This window comes from Pyxicephalus adspersus, chromosome 12 (genome assembly GCF_032062135.1).
Source record: "Pyxicephalus adspersus chromosome 12, UCB_Pads_2.0, whole genome shotgun sequence".
NCBI classification, from domain to species: Eukaryota; Metazoa; Chordata; class Amphibia; order Anura; family Pyxicephalidae; genus Pyxicephalus; species Pyxicephalus adspersus.
In genome coordinates, this window is record NC_092869.1 from 33,825,125 (window position 1) to 33,840,945 (window position 15,821).

Below are 15,821 nucleotides of genomic sequence, written 5' to 3' on the forward strand. Positions count from 1 at the left end.
AATTGGCAGATTCGCGCTCCCTATTGTGAAGGCAGGAATCCGGCTGGTAGTGAGGCGGGTGTACACGCATACTCGAGTCCGGACCGCGGTAATCCGCAATCGCTGGCCGCGCGTACGTTCGCGCTCCCAGCGATCGCGGATTTCAATGATGAATCAGGGGCTTTGTCTCCACCATCTAGCCAGATTTTATAATGCCTACCATGGATAAAAAGACACAAGGAGCACAGTCAAAGGTTTTTCAGCAAAAAGGACTTTGCATATCTTTTCTCTAGCTCCCAGTGACTTTTTGCATTTTGGGTTTAGTTCTTCCTTAACTTTTAGGTTATGCCAATCATTATATCAAGAACATTTTAGTATAGGAGAAATAGTCAAATGCACATAAAACAGAAAATATGCAACTAAAAGATGGATCCATTTGCATTCTGTTTTATACTGACTGTAATGAAACATACAAGAGTTGATTATTGACCGAGTTTGAATGAGCACAGTACATATGCATGATCCTAATGATAAAGACCTGCACTAATATTCGGTAGCAGACAATACAGCTCCTCTCTGTAAAGGTTACAGCAGAACACACTGTATGTCATCACTGGTCCAAATACAATTGCACCAAAATACATTAAAATTAGGTTTTCAGTCTGCTGATGGTAACCTACATTGACATCCGGCATTAGCTGTTTTGGTTTTTGAGTAATGATCATAAGAATGTGAAATCCATTTGTACTCATAGCACATCTAATTGAGTAAGCAATCACTATGTAATTATTTCCAATGTCCTGGTGGAATCAGAATGTTAGGCTCTGGTGCTTAAATGTCTGCATGTGTAGTATATCTATGTAGGGCCAAGTGTCTCAAAGAACTGGGTCAGGGCTTTACTGGCTCCATGGCAGAGTAACTCAGCTCAGCCCTGTTTCCTTCTATTGAGAACAGTGGCGTCACCATTTTAAAGATCACACTGACACCGGCAATGATTGCAGATTTATGGCTGTAATATGTCCCCTCAGAGTTCAGTAAGAAATGTTGCACATTGATCAGGTCAGGGACGGGAACATCAGTGGCAATTCAGACATAGTTCAGACAAGGTAATCCGAGATAAGCATTTTGCTTCAGTTTAACATTCTTCAAACTAGAACAGGGTGGATCCAAAACACTCACACCTTCCCTCCTGTTCTTTAGCAGTCAACATATGTTTTGTCACATTCCATGGTAATCAGACTGAAGTGTGTGTACTACCTGTGTGGATATAAATTGTGGGGTATTTTCCTGATTCGTCAATAAATTGAAGGAGCTTGGACAAGCTACTAAAGGTCTTCAACATTTCGAGAACAAGATCAATTGAATGTGATCTATAACTTCTAGCTGTACAATGACTTGGATAAATGAGAACCTTACAGAGAGTCATTGAACTGTTGACTACACGGGTGAAGTATTAGGATTCTTCTTCTGTTCAGCAGACAGGGGTAGAGTAGGACAGTTCTTTAGCTGTTGAGTTCTCAATTGCAGCCCCTTTCACCTATAGCAAGCCCGAGCTTGGCTTTAGGAGGCTAGTTGCACCATCCCAGCAGGACTTCTATGCGCAATGGATGGCATCTGGGGAAGGACATAGCTAATCAGTTCAGTAAACAAGGTATCCAAGGGTAATGACAAAGCAGAGGTTGGTCCAGGAAGCAAACAATCACAGGTCCAGAAACAGGCAGAGTAAACTACAGATTATCCAACAGAATAATCCCATCACTAGCAGATTAGACAGGCTAAACACTACAATAGGCAACTAATGACTGTGAGCAGACAGACTATAAAATCTTGGAAACCAATACCAGGGCAGGATTGGAACCCAAAACTTACCTGCTCCTAAAATCCTCTTCGGCTGTGCACAGAGAGTATATGCTGAGCACACAGGTGAAATAAACTGGTGGAAATATATAAGACCATACTGACATTGCTTAAAAATAACACACTAGCTAGCAGTTCTAGTGCCACTCAAACCTCCCCTAAACACTAAAAAACTGGCTCAGAAGAGATGTGGGTTGTAGTGGGTTTCAGCATTTGAACTCAACCCAACAGCCAACATTACCCACAGGGCCGGAAATACTGCTGTAATCTGAGGAGTCCTCTGATATTACAGGGGGAAAATTCAGTTTACCATCAAAAAAGTATGCCAATATCTACAGGGTTCATCTTTTTAAGCTATCAGTTTTTACTAACTGAGGTTACCTTTTCTTTGTGTTTCATCTGCCAGTGGTGGCATGCAGCATGGCCTAGAAGTGACATGGAGCAGGTCTAGACAAGAGCAAGCAAAGGCCGTTCCAAAGCTGTAGACAACAACACATATTGTTCATTGTATCTTGCTGGGTGATGCAGCCTTAATCTCCGTATAATATTAGTATAATAAAAGGTATATTAATACAACATCAGATCAGATCAGTAGATCAGATACTTTTGTATTGTTTTTAAATAACATGGAATTCCCCTTCTCTTAACACCTGGCATCCATATTGCATTCACTTCCATCATTTTTTAATTGTAATGAATAGAAATTACAGCATGCAATAATACATAAAATGCTAGGTAATATTTTATAGTGACCTGACTGATATATTTATTCATCTGCAATATTGGCTATAACTGTGGTACAGGAATATTAGGCAAAATGATTTCTCTCTCGGAGCTCTGTATCCCATGAGAAGATTGTGCTCTCCTTTTAGAATATATATTTGCAAGGGAAATATTTAAGGAGTTGCATTTCCCCTGTGGTTTTTGCATCTGATTACATCTGATCATACTTGACAAGGTTATATGAATATATGAATAGGCTAAGAAATGTCATTAAAATGAATTGCCAAGTCAGCAATCCTTACTGTGTGCTCATGGTTATATGAGTTGATATCCTTGTGATATTCCCCCTGGCATATATATATATATATATATATATATATATATATATATATATATACATATATACTCTGCACATTCTCCAGCTGGTCAAAAACCTAATTAAACTGTTTTAGGTTAAAACTGAATACTGAATTACAGACACTCTTTAAACATACCCTACAATAACCACAAAGGTTATAAATCTAATTTGAGTGTACCAAACACCTTTGCATTTACCTTGTAAAAAAAGTAGTTAATTCTTCCTTGTTCTGTAAATAACCTGTGCAGAAAGCTGCCAACAGGCTCACTTACTAAAGGCTGTCTGTTTACTATGGGGGGTAGATACAAGACCAGTCACCCTGCAAAAATAAAAGAACAGAAGAGACTGTTTTTTTAATAAACAAAACTCCTGCAGGGAGACATAGATTCATTTTGGATTACTGAACAGATAAAGAAAATTAAACAAAGCTTATTAGGATTTAAGTAACAAGGCATATGCCTCTGGTAATTGGACAATATTTGATTCCCGTGGAATTGACCATCTTTGTTGCCTACACTATACAAAAACTATACAAAAACATGTGAAACCACACTGCATTTTAAAAGCTCCTTTGAAAAGCATGGCCCTTAAATTTACAAACCTGCGCCCCTGATCTCGGATATATATCATATGTAGATATGGACAAACCAATTTATGTATGCAGTAGTAGTTAAATAAAAAATAAGCACAGTAATGGTTGAACATTTTTGCATTAAGCATTCTGTACTGACTTTGATTTAAATATTATGGACAAAAAAACTAAGCTTGTAACACCCATGCTGACTTCAGCGCCAGCTGACTAGTAATAAAACCTAAAATGAGTTGTAGAAAACATTTCAGATGTGATAATGCAATATGTATAAGGCTTCGTACACACGTGCAATAATTATCGTTGCAAACGAACGACTAACGATCGTTCGTCTGATAATCGTTAACAAAAAAAGTCCACAACGGTGCCAATGAACGAGGATTGTTGCTGGAAATGAATGACCGTCCCAGCGGATCTTATTGGGCAATGATTGTTCGCAATCTATTGTGTGTACGGTCATTCAGTGATTGCGGATTGTTCTGCGGTACACTTTCTCCTTTACACGTCACTTCCTGCATCGTTCAAACGATCGTATCTAGTGTGTGTACATTATTGGTGGATTATATTTGAACGATCACAATACGATCATTCAAAATAATCATGCATAATCGACATAATCTGTCGTTCGTTAGCTTTATGCTTTATTTTAAATACAATAAATAAATACCTATTTGATGAAAACATAACATAATTACTGTATACATCATGATTTAGTGATCTGACACTCACATTATAGAATGCATATATGCATTTCCATCATATGTAGAATGGTTGAGGTTTGTGAATGTTGTTTCTTTTAAGGGATCACCATAGCACAATTTATATTCTGGTAACTGTACCAGGTTAATATCTTTACAATAAATGTCTTTTAGTGTCTCCTTTTTTATTATTTTGCCTGCATGTATCTGTATTTATTCTTATGTTTATATGCAGACCAGGCTTTGAACCCTGTTGGCAGGATTGGAGCAACCCATATAACTCTGGCAGGAGTGCTTACAAGAATCAGCATTTATTTGTGAGGTTTAAACCTTTCTTCAAAGTAAGAATATTAAACTGTTGCTGAAACTGTTTTAAAAATGTTAGCAGGAGTAAGCCTGAAATTTGTTTGCATCCTACTTTAGATCCCTTTAAATTAAGTTTTCATGTTCGCAGGGTGATGACACTGCTGCACAATTGTACTGCAGAAGAAACGCGTTGCCACCCTTTTTGACATGCTGTATGATATTAGTAGGTTCTGATGTTGACAATAGTTCCACTATTGTATAAAAAATTAATTTCTATTTTATTTTGCAAAGTGAACTTTTACAGAGTGCCAGAGATGTGAATAGGACCTGTTTGCAATCCTATACATGCTGTATATTCATGGTAGTATAATCCTAGCTAGCCGGTTACCTTTTGGATAGATTATACACATCTCCTCTGTTATCCTATATCTTATCCCCAGCCTCTGACTGAGACGAGGACGAGAGAGTAGCTTCCTTCTCTGACCTTTTTTATCCATGCCATTAAGTACTTAGTGATGGTTCAGGTTTGGGCTCTATTCCCAGTTCCTTCAGCATAGGCTTAGTCAAGTCGTTGTTGCCTGGAGCTTGATAATTGGCCTTGTGTATTACAAATTACTATTGATTTCTCTGCAAGATGCATTTGCTGTCATCAACATTACCGTAATGGATGTTTTGGCTTCAGACTGACCTGCACTAAACTAATTCAACCTCACTCCGTAGTGTAATGGGGTGATCTATAAATATTTTCATCCATTTTTATAGCTTAATATGTTCACATAATAGTCCTATACAGAATTAAAGAACTCAGTGAGTCAGCTATTTGCATGTATACCGGCACCATAGCAAAATTTCAATTAACATCTTTTTCTGTAAAATGAAAGGATCATATAGTGACCCCCATACACCCCCACAGGTTCCTGCTTGGTTGACCACACAGTTCAAGAAGCCATACACACACCAGTAGACATTAAAGAATATGCCCAGCCAAAATGTTTTTTCTAGTTTTGGATAAAGTAGAAAAGGCATAAATGTCCTGTTTGTTTTTTAGTGCCATCCAGAGCATTGCTAGACAGATTCACCTGCAATTTAGTCCCATGCCACCAGTATTTTTAGAGGACTGATAATCCAGCATTGCAGATGTATCCGTGATGGCTGGCCTATCACTGTCCCCTTGCAATGGCATCACTGCTGCAGTCACCTCTTCTGGATCCTAAAAGGACGCCGTAGCTGGGCAGACAACAAAAAATACCCATGCCCATGTCATGCAATTGTGATGGACACCTGTAAACAGTGGAGAGTGGTAGGTATTATCCAAAAGGTAAAAGTTTTTGTCCCATATACACTTTAACAGCTCTTTAATGTATTCTACAGTAAGCAGCACACAAGGGGCTAATATACCAGAAAGAGAGAGGGCTCCATACTAAAGGGGATTAAGGTTTTCATTATTCAGCTCAACAGAACATTTCCCTGAAAGTGAATGCTATAGTGCAACCCATTATAGTCTATGTTATCACACTTGTACAGTATCACTGGCAGTTGTTACTCACTTGGCAGGAAAGCCTAAGTGCACCCAAAGAGACAGGGGGACGGTGCTGGCACAATCTGACTGCCCTATGCCAGCTGGCACTGCCATTAACATAGATGTTCGATCAAACAAGATAAAGTCAATATAGAAGGAAGGAGACACTGCCAATGTCACTTATCTAGGGTGGAGTGGGGTATAATGATTAAAAACTCCAGGCAAAAATATTTTTTTTAGCCTTCTATAGAATGGAGAAAGGTTAAAACCTGTATGGGGTTTTTGTTATTATCTGTATTTCCAATGGAAAGTAAAAAAATTTTAGTTCATCAATAAATCAACTGAAAAACATTCTGTGTCCCCTAAAACGTAATGGTCAATGTCTCTGGACAATGCTAGGCACACAATATCGAGTGTTCTCTTGATAGCATTTTTCATTGATATTATTATAATTATTGTCATTTTAATTCTACTCTTCTGTTCCACTACAAATAGTTGACCTACTATCCACTTGTTTGGTATTTGATCAGTTATGATTGTTTTCACTATCATAACAAATTGAAATTCTGTGACACAAAGAATAGTTTACGTTTCCATGGGCCATGTCTGATCAATTTTCTAGCTTCATTCTGCCAAAAATGTATTGTGATCTAATAATACATATGAACAATGTTTAATAAATGTGCCATTTTTGTTGAATGAATGTCTAATCAAGGGGTGTCAAACTCAAATACACAGGGGGTCAAAATAAAAAAAATAGACAAAGTCGCGGGCCAAACTTGAAACTGAAATAGCACTACTACTACAATTCTCTGCGTCAAGAAAACTGTCCATTGCGGGACTTAATGTTATAAGTGGCAGGAACTCCCTCTTCATTGAAATAGCACCGCTACTACAATTTCCTGCATCTATAAAACAGTCCAATGCGGGGCCACGCATAGGCAGAGAGGCTACTGGTCTATAGACGCGAGTGATGCCACTACTACAATTCCCGGCATTACTTGAGTCTATAAAACAGTCCAATGCAGGGCCATGCATAGGCAGAGAGGCCGCTGGTCTATAGTGATGCTGGGAATTGTAGTAGCGGCACTATGTCAATGCAGCGGCGGGCCAGCTGCAATTCATATTTAGGATTCCTTTGGGGGCCAAAAAAAAGGACGTTGCGGGCCAGATTTGGCCCGCGCACCACAGTTTGACACCCCTGGTCTATTCGATCAAAAATGTTGCATAGTGCTGGATTAGAATGCCATATAGGAGAGTGGCAAGCAGTAAGCAGGATGATTTTTATCAACTCTACTGACTACTAAGCAAGAGAAACATGTCCAGGTACATGGTGTCACGGTTGTCAGCCTTCTTACTATTCCCAATATTATTTGTCCTTTAAAGTTCCCTTAGTTAAGCCACAAATATCAATAGGTGGCCAGGAAAAAAGTGAGGCCTGGAGCGAGCTAATAAAAGGAGCATAGAGGAGGGCTGGCATGACTGGGCAATGGAGTCGTGTTCTTCCGGAGATGCACCAATTTGTTGGTTATGACAGTGTCCCCGACATTTTGGTTTTGCATGCTGGGGGGAATGTGGTGTCAGGCCGGTGAGGGAATTGATTAGGGATATTAAGTGGGACTTCTTGCGGTTGCATTCTTTTTACCCTAATTTAGTGGTGGTTTGGTTGGATATGGTTACAAGGTTGCAGTGGAAGGAGGCAAGATCTGTTGGGAGGTTGAATAATGCTAGGAAGAAGTTGAATAAGGCTGTGGGAAGGTTATTTGCTCGGAATGGGGGTCTGGTGGTGCGCCATAGGGATTTGGAGGTAGACTCACATTTATAGTTGAGGTCAGATGGGGTGCATTTAAACGACATTTGGATTGTTTTTTGGTGCTGGGGTTTACAGGATGGTATTGAAAGGGCACTGCAGGTTTCGCTTGTTGCGCTTTGGCGGTTGAGGTCCTCAGGGGTTGCTGGTATTTTGGTTAAATGTGGTGGTGGTTTGGGCTGGTGTTGGAGTGGAGTCCCCATTGTTTTGTGAATTTGTTTAATTTTGGTGGTGGTCTGTGAATTAAGAGGAGGTAAATGTAGTACCCGAGCTGGGGAGGTTTAGCAGCTGGGAGCAATTACATATACCTTTTATTATGGTGAAGCAGTCCATCGGTGTAGTTGGGTGCCTTCGAGGACCAGCAACCTGTAAGCTGAATTGTTGCAGCAAATTATTTAATGTTTTATAAGATATAAAGGTTAATTTATTTGTTGGGTTATATATGGTATTTATTTGTTGTTTGTTTAAGTTATGGTTTATATTAAAATGTGTATTTCTTTTATTTTATTTTGAATAGTTTTTATTGTTGTAATAAAAGGCCTATGGGCCATTTAACCAAACAATGTGTGGATATATTTATTTGTGGTTTGAGGAGGGTTTGTTTTGCTTGGTGGGGTCATGGGTTGTGGGGTTCAATAACATGCTGGATCAGTTTTGGTGCAGTCATGCAACATGATTTTGAAGCCTGGCATTGCCTGTTTTAATCCTGCTGCCCTAGACACTGGCTACCAAGCGTCTCAAATAATACAATCCTGACTAAGTGCCCCTAAGTCTCTTCATTTTTAGACTCATGCAAGGTGCTAAATTTGATTTGTTGCTGGAGGTCATATCTTCACCTGTCCTACATTTGGAGTAACTGGAGTGAAGTAAATATAAAGCAAATGAAGTGGTTAAAGAGAAATTCTTTTGTCCTTTATTTCAACTCTTTGCATAAGATTATATATGCAGTAAACAGATTTCATGGATGGTATTTAACAATAAAAGCCTGCATTCTGTAGACATCCGAAAGCCATAAGAATGGTAACGGGTGCTGCCATCTTGGATTTGATGTGGGCAGTCCCAGTGGATTCATAGCTGTCACTCAAACGCTCCCTTTTGCTTTTTTCCCAGCTGCTACATAAAGGTTATATAAGGAAGTGAAGGGAGAATGGAAGAAACAAAGCCTGAATAGACACTAATTACCATGGGGCTTTACTAGGAAATTGAACTAGCAAGTTCAAAGGCACATGGCAAGTGTGCAAACGATTAAGTACTAGATTTGTTTTGTGCCTTTACCTGCAATTGTTTAGGTTAATCTCATTAAACAATCATTCATACTTCTGGGTCCAAGTAACGGGGAAAAGTGGGGATATGTTTGACTGCTTCTATGAATATACTTGATAGTTTTATGGTTAGCTCAACAATTGCGCAGTGTAACAGGGTCACTTCCCCCGACATTCCACGGCTTAAAATTCCATGGCAGACTATCACCATTAGATAATTCTGCTCTGCATGTAAAGCAGATGAAACGCATCTGGTCAAAACTGAGACAAAATGAGGAGCATTACTACTCAACGTTAGGACAATGGTTCTATTTGTCACACCGAGTCTGACCACAATGTCAAGCGAGATCATGTCATGCATTTCTCATAAATTCAAATTAACAGCTGTCAATGTTAGCAAATGTTATTTCCTGTCACACTAAGCAAAAGTTCTTTATTATACAGTGTGGCATGCCTTCTCTGGGGTGCCCCAGTGTGCTCATTTCATTAGATGTCTGTGTGGGTATCAGTATGTCTTCTAATTTGTAAGGCCAGGAGGGGAGACAAAAAATAGGATTTTAGCATAAACCTGTGATCCTTTTCACAATATAAACCAGCAGCAGACACCTAGAGTTGTAAATGCATGCTAGAGAGCTCAGTAATAATCAGTTATATAGAGAGCAACTTATTAAAAGTTACACTCCGGATAGCCCCAGGTCCTGCGTCTCGAATGGTCAGTGAGGCCACCCATCATAACGATGGACCAGCACTGAGGTGGATGGTTTAGGTTGGACATCAACATTCGCAAGTAGATATGCTTTGCATAATTAAATGTACCAGGTTTCATTATCACACATTCATATTGCACCCAACATGCTTTACTTTGCTTTTGCCTTGTTTTCTACACATATTAAAGAAAATTTATAGGGGAGCCAGTTTACCAAAATGCATTAGGCCTAATTTATTAAAGCTCTCAAAGGCAATAGGATACATTTTCATATTTGAAGTTGGGTGATCCAGCAAACCTGGAATGGATCTGGTCCAGGATATAAAACATTTGCTAGCAAATGACTTTGAAGAAATACATTCCAGGTTTACTGGATCACCCAGCTTCATTGATGAAAGTGTATTCTGTCCAGCCTTGCAGAGCTTTATTAAATCAGGCCCATTGCTGGAGGTGTGGGGGAAACCCATGAAGATAGTGTACAGGCCAAGATTCAGACCTGGGATTTCAGTGCTACAGGTAAAAATGTTAAGCATTGTTATGCCACTGAAAGTTCCAGGTATTAGTAATCCCATGGAAAGATTCAGAACTTTTATGAAGGCAAATTTTGGCAGCTGCTTTTCCAATCTGTTGGCAGTTGAGTAGCAAAGACAGGTTCACTTTAAAACAAGTCTCTCATAGGAAAAAAAGATTGCCATAACTGGACTAAAAAGCTTCTTGGATGATTGCAGCGCTTTAAATGCAATAGGTGTAGCAAAAGGGAATTGTGATCATTTTTTGACTTTTATCTGTTGCTGGCTTGTTCTGAGAAACCAAAAATAGTAGCCCCATATTATTTTAATGGGAAGTATTAAAATGTTTATCGTCTGCCAGAATCTATCTGTAGGTTTTATTGCTTGTCGTACAATAATTTCATGATTGTTTTACCATACAGACTTATAAAATACAGTTTTTGTTTTAAATTGCAGCAACAAATTTCACAGGTTGTTATAAAACATTTAGACAAAACCCTTCCTTATAGAACCTGTGGAGTGTAAACCAATATACAGTAGAATCTCGGTTATCCGGCACCCACATGGAATGGCCGGTTGCAGATAAGTGTAGTTTCCGGTAAATGGAGGTTACTCTGAAAATGAGGTTTCTCAGCCATTCAGCACTAGACTTGAATGGGGAGATTTGTTTCATTCACCTCTAGTGCTGAATGGCTGAGAAAAGGGAAACTGTGATGTCGCTTGAGCCGTCATCAGGGTTTTTCTTTTCTCAGCCAATCATGGAGCGGAGCAATCAGCGGAGCTCTGCTCTGCTCTTATGACAGCTCTGCTCTCCCGAATCCTCCCTCAGCCCTAGCGGAGCTGTGGTATGTGTTCTTGGATGCAGAACACGTCACAGCTCCTCTAGGGCTGCAGGAGCAATCAAGAAAGCGGAGCTGTCGGGTGCCAGTTATCTGAATTTTCTGGGTTTTACGGTATGTACTTCTCATGGCCCATATCTACTCCAATTAATATCTTCAGGACATGAGTTGGAAGCCACCAGGTAAAAGTTTGGGCATCTACTCTGCCCCCTTTACCCCTAAATGAGAACAGACTTTATGTCACAAACAAGGGGCCACTGACAGAAGGGCTGGTGTGACTATGCAAAAATAGAAGCCACAAGGGTGCAAAGAGGTGCACTAAAGGTCATTGGTAGCACTGAAATAACTGGTAGAACAGGTATCCCTGATAGCAATGGACTCACTGGTAGCACTGCATTCCCTGGAGGCACTGGTAGCATTGGAAGTCACTGGTAGCACTGGAGTTACTGTCCATGTCCATTTAGATTTTGTAAAATAGTTAAAAATTGTGAAAAAAGCAAAAAATACTATTGTGAACCCAACAAACAGCATGGTAGCAACAGATCTGTCAAAACCTAGCAGAGCAAAGTAGTTCTTTTCTTTAGAATAAAAAATGTATAAGTTAGTATAAAAGTAAAACTATTAGTAATTAGTCATATTCACCTGAACTGGTTCAGTAACATTATAGGTATTTCAGCACTTATCCAAAGGGGTTTCACAGTTCAGATTAGTATCAGGAACATACCCCAGCATTTATACCATATGGACAGCTCATGGTATGTCATCACAGGCATACCATGCGCTATATTCAGCTGGCTGCTGAACAAAGAGCATACTTCATGCAAATTCCCAATGCTATTGCTTAGACAGAATAAAAGATTCAAAATAAGCGTGTATTTCCTAATAACAGCAATAGGATTTTACTGCTTCGGCATAAATGAGAAACAACATAGGCAAAATAGTTAAAAAAATTGTTCATAAATTGTGAAGTCAATATCACCAGTGTCAAGGATGGTTCCTAGCTCCTTCTTCTAAAAGCATACAAGCCACTCATGATATGTTTATATCACACTTTATATAGTACTTATGACATGTTTGCTTTTGTTGATGAGCATGGTTGCAAATAAAACACGGATGAAGGTGAGAGGTTTTGGCTCTGAAATATGTAAATGTCAAATATACCCAGGGTGGATAGAACAGCGTGTGTCATAAAAGTTTTTTAAAAGGATGTTAAGTGATGACAACCAGACCTACAACAGGAACAAATGTGGAAACCGAAGGTATGCTAAGCTCCATAGATACTGTGTTTCATTAAACCAACAAGCTTTTCCCTGTTATAAATTACTTATTATTGATTCTTGCATAAATATCAGTCATGCCTGACAGTGATAGAATTGTACATTATGCTTTATTTTACCTGCAAAAAGAAAATATTTAAGCAGTCTCTGCTGATCTGTCCATCCAAAATGCCATTTGCCTGCCTATCATACTGATCCAATTACTTCTAAGTCATTGTCACGGAACAAATATAGAGTATACTTTCCACCAAAGAAGCTTTAATGGTGGTATGATGGCAAGCTGGAACTTTCAACTGTACATAAAAGTACTAAGGCTGTAAAAAAGACTGTGCATTGATTTCAACCAGAAATAAAAAAAAAAAATCATACCAGAAAACCTATATTTTAGGAAACATTATGGAATAACTTTAACTCAAAAGAATGCCACATCCCTACTTTTGAATAACCATATTGCAAACAGAGGGGATTAAACGATTTTGATGGCATATATCAGTATCTTAAAATTGAACAATAAAAGTTACAAACTTGATTAAAAGATAATTTTAGTAATAAAACATATACATTTTTATCCATTGTACAAAAACAGATACAATTTTTTAAAACATAAGTTCTGTCCTTAGCATATGCTCCAAAACTCAACACATTTCATGGATCATCTCCAGGTTTGTCAGGAGTAATTAAAAATGGAGCGTATCTTCATAGGCCATAACCAATAAAACATCCAAGATATTCATGTCAATGCTGAATCCATATAACTGGGCCACCCTATGCTCACAGATGTCAAAACATAGGGAGAGATGATGAACAAGCAACTTCCTCAGTCACGGGCAAATCTACAAGTTTTTTTCTGATATAAATTAAGTAAACCACGATCAGATCAAAGTACTGTATAGCCATCATCAGGAAAGTGGCTTTACCTTATGACGGCTATACTTTGAGCTATAAAATATACTTTGATTAAATACAATTATGTCTTTTTGAAGTTTGTAACATATACTGTTCAGTTTAAAGATACTTATATATGCCATGAAAATCTCCTAATTTCCTCTTTTTTAATAAAGTTCTGTAGAGTAAAGTAGAATACCTACATGAAAATGTATTGCTGTTAATGTCATGATGTTCAGGCAACCCTGGAAGGTTTGGAGCCTTAAGCCATGATGTTGTTTAGGTTTGGTTCTGCACTTATTTTTACACAACTAAAGCCAATGGTGGGACTGTGTGGATGGATAACATAAAGGGGCTTGGTAACATTACTTACTGGGATGGAATTGTTATCTTTTAACTTTTGGAAGTTCTCCATTAAAAAAGTGCTTGCAAGAGGTACGAACAGACATTAGGGAAGTATGTTTTATCTATAACCCCCTTATGTTTTAAAGGCTAATAGTTTATTATATACATAGCATATCAGAATGCACCTACAGAAGAATTACAGGTCAGCGACCCAGAGGTATAGGGATTGGTGCCTATTGAGTTTATCTATCAGCTATCAGCAGCACCAAGGGTTGTCAAAGACATGTTGTTGCTGAAATAGTTGAGTAATAATTCCCTGTGCTTTGTTTGTACATACAGTGTGTTGGGACTGGGACAGAAAGCACTGTGTAATCCTTTCAGTTGTGCGATACTGTATCTCTGTGTATTCTACCTACTGGGACTTTGCACTCTTCTCACCTTGCTGGGATCAGCCAATAGGCCTTTAAGGAACATAAATATCTATTGTTTGTTTATTTTCTTGTCACTCCTTAGGGTGGGGAAATAATTTGTAGGTTGTTTAGATAGCCTACTACAGCTTATAAACTGCATCAACTTTTCCCTCCAAATGTGTTGGGAGCACCCAAGAGAGGTATTCTACTGCCTTGAGTTTTAGACGGGCCACACACAGATTTTAAAACTATTTGAATCACTTTCATGTAGTTTTTAATTGCAAAAGCAACTGAGAAGATCAAGGCAACCTGTCACCAACATTTAAGGTCATTTTGTAGTACCTGTAGTAGGTTGAATTACTCTGCTTGGTTGAAATCAACCAGAATTTGCAAGAATTGATCAGCATTAATCTCAATGTACTTAAACATGAATAGGAAGGAATGCCTTTTCACATTGATTTTTTATTATACTGTGTTCTAAAGGGTTCATTGTCTCTGATTTATCACTGTGGTATGAACATTGCCAGATGGTGCAGTAAGCATGCAGTACCTAAGCGGATATTGACATTGGCCTACGTAAAGGTATTGTTTGGTGGGATGGGTGGGGAACACATCTGACGCTAGCCAGCCTCTAAAGCTTCCTCTCTTATCCCCTAAGACCTGGTTTATTCCATCAAGTAATGGCACCGTTTGCTGTTTACAAACTTACTAACTCCTTGTCTTTGTAGGGACCCTTTATCCCTTTATCTCTTTATCTCTACTTTTTGTTATTATATTGCAGTTTGTTAGGTAGAGTCTACTGAGTTACCTTGTAGCGAGAAATATACATAGTTTCTGCTTGGCTACATACCCCTGTTACCAGGAAGATCTTTGTGTATATAAGGAGTAATTAGTCACAGGTCAGGAGTACTTATAGCTAATCAGTGAGATTAAGGTGGGTCTTTACATAGGGATAAATATCTAGAAATTTCCAGAGAAAAGTGGGGTCTGTGAGGGGGGAACCTTTGTGGCCTAACCCAGCCAGGGCCTGGAGTCTAGCCTGGTCCGAGCCAAAGCCATGGGGTCATGGTTTTGCTGGGGTCTGCGCAAGACTTATTCACCCACCTGGGGAAAAAGCAGCCAATTAGTGCTAGAAGGCAGGAATCTGCAATTGTGCTTGCATACCAGGGTTGTGAAGAGCGGGCAACCCTACCTTCAATGAAGTTGGGAAACTAACAGACAGCCATAAGAGTTAAGATGAACCACCTGTGGGGTTGGATCAGAGCTCAGTGGAGTGGAGTCCCTAGGAGCAATGATGAACAAAAAGATCTTATATAAAACTGGGCCTGGGATATGCACCCTAACTCTTTCTCCTTTTTCAGCTATAGGACATCCTGCACCCAAACACTTTCTCCTTTTTCAGCTATAGGACATCCTGCACCTCAACAGTTTCTTCTTTTTCAGCTTTAGAACACCCTGCACCCCAACCCTTTCTCCTTTATCAGCTATGAGACACACTGAACCCCAATGTTTTATCCCTTTTCAGCTATAGGACATCCTGCACCCCAGCCCTTTCTCCTAGTTTAGCTAGGGGCCTACCTTCACCCCAAACCTTTCTCCTTTTTCAGCTATGGGACATCCTGAACCCCAAACCTTTTCCCTTTTTTTAGCTATGGGACATCCTGCACACCCAACTCTTTCACCTTTTTTAGCTATGGGATACCCTGCACCCCAACCTTTTCTCCTTTTTCAGCTTTGGGACACCTGTAA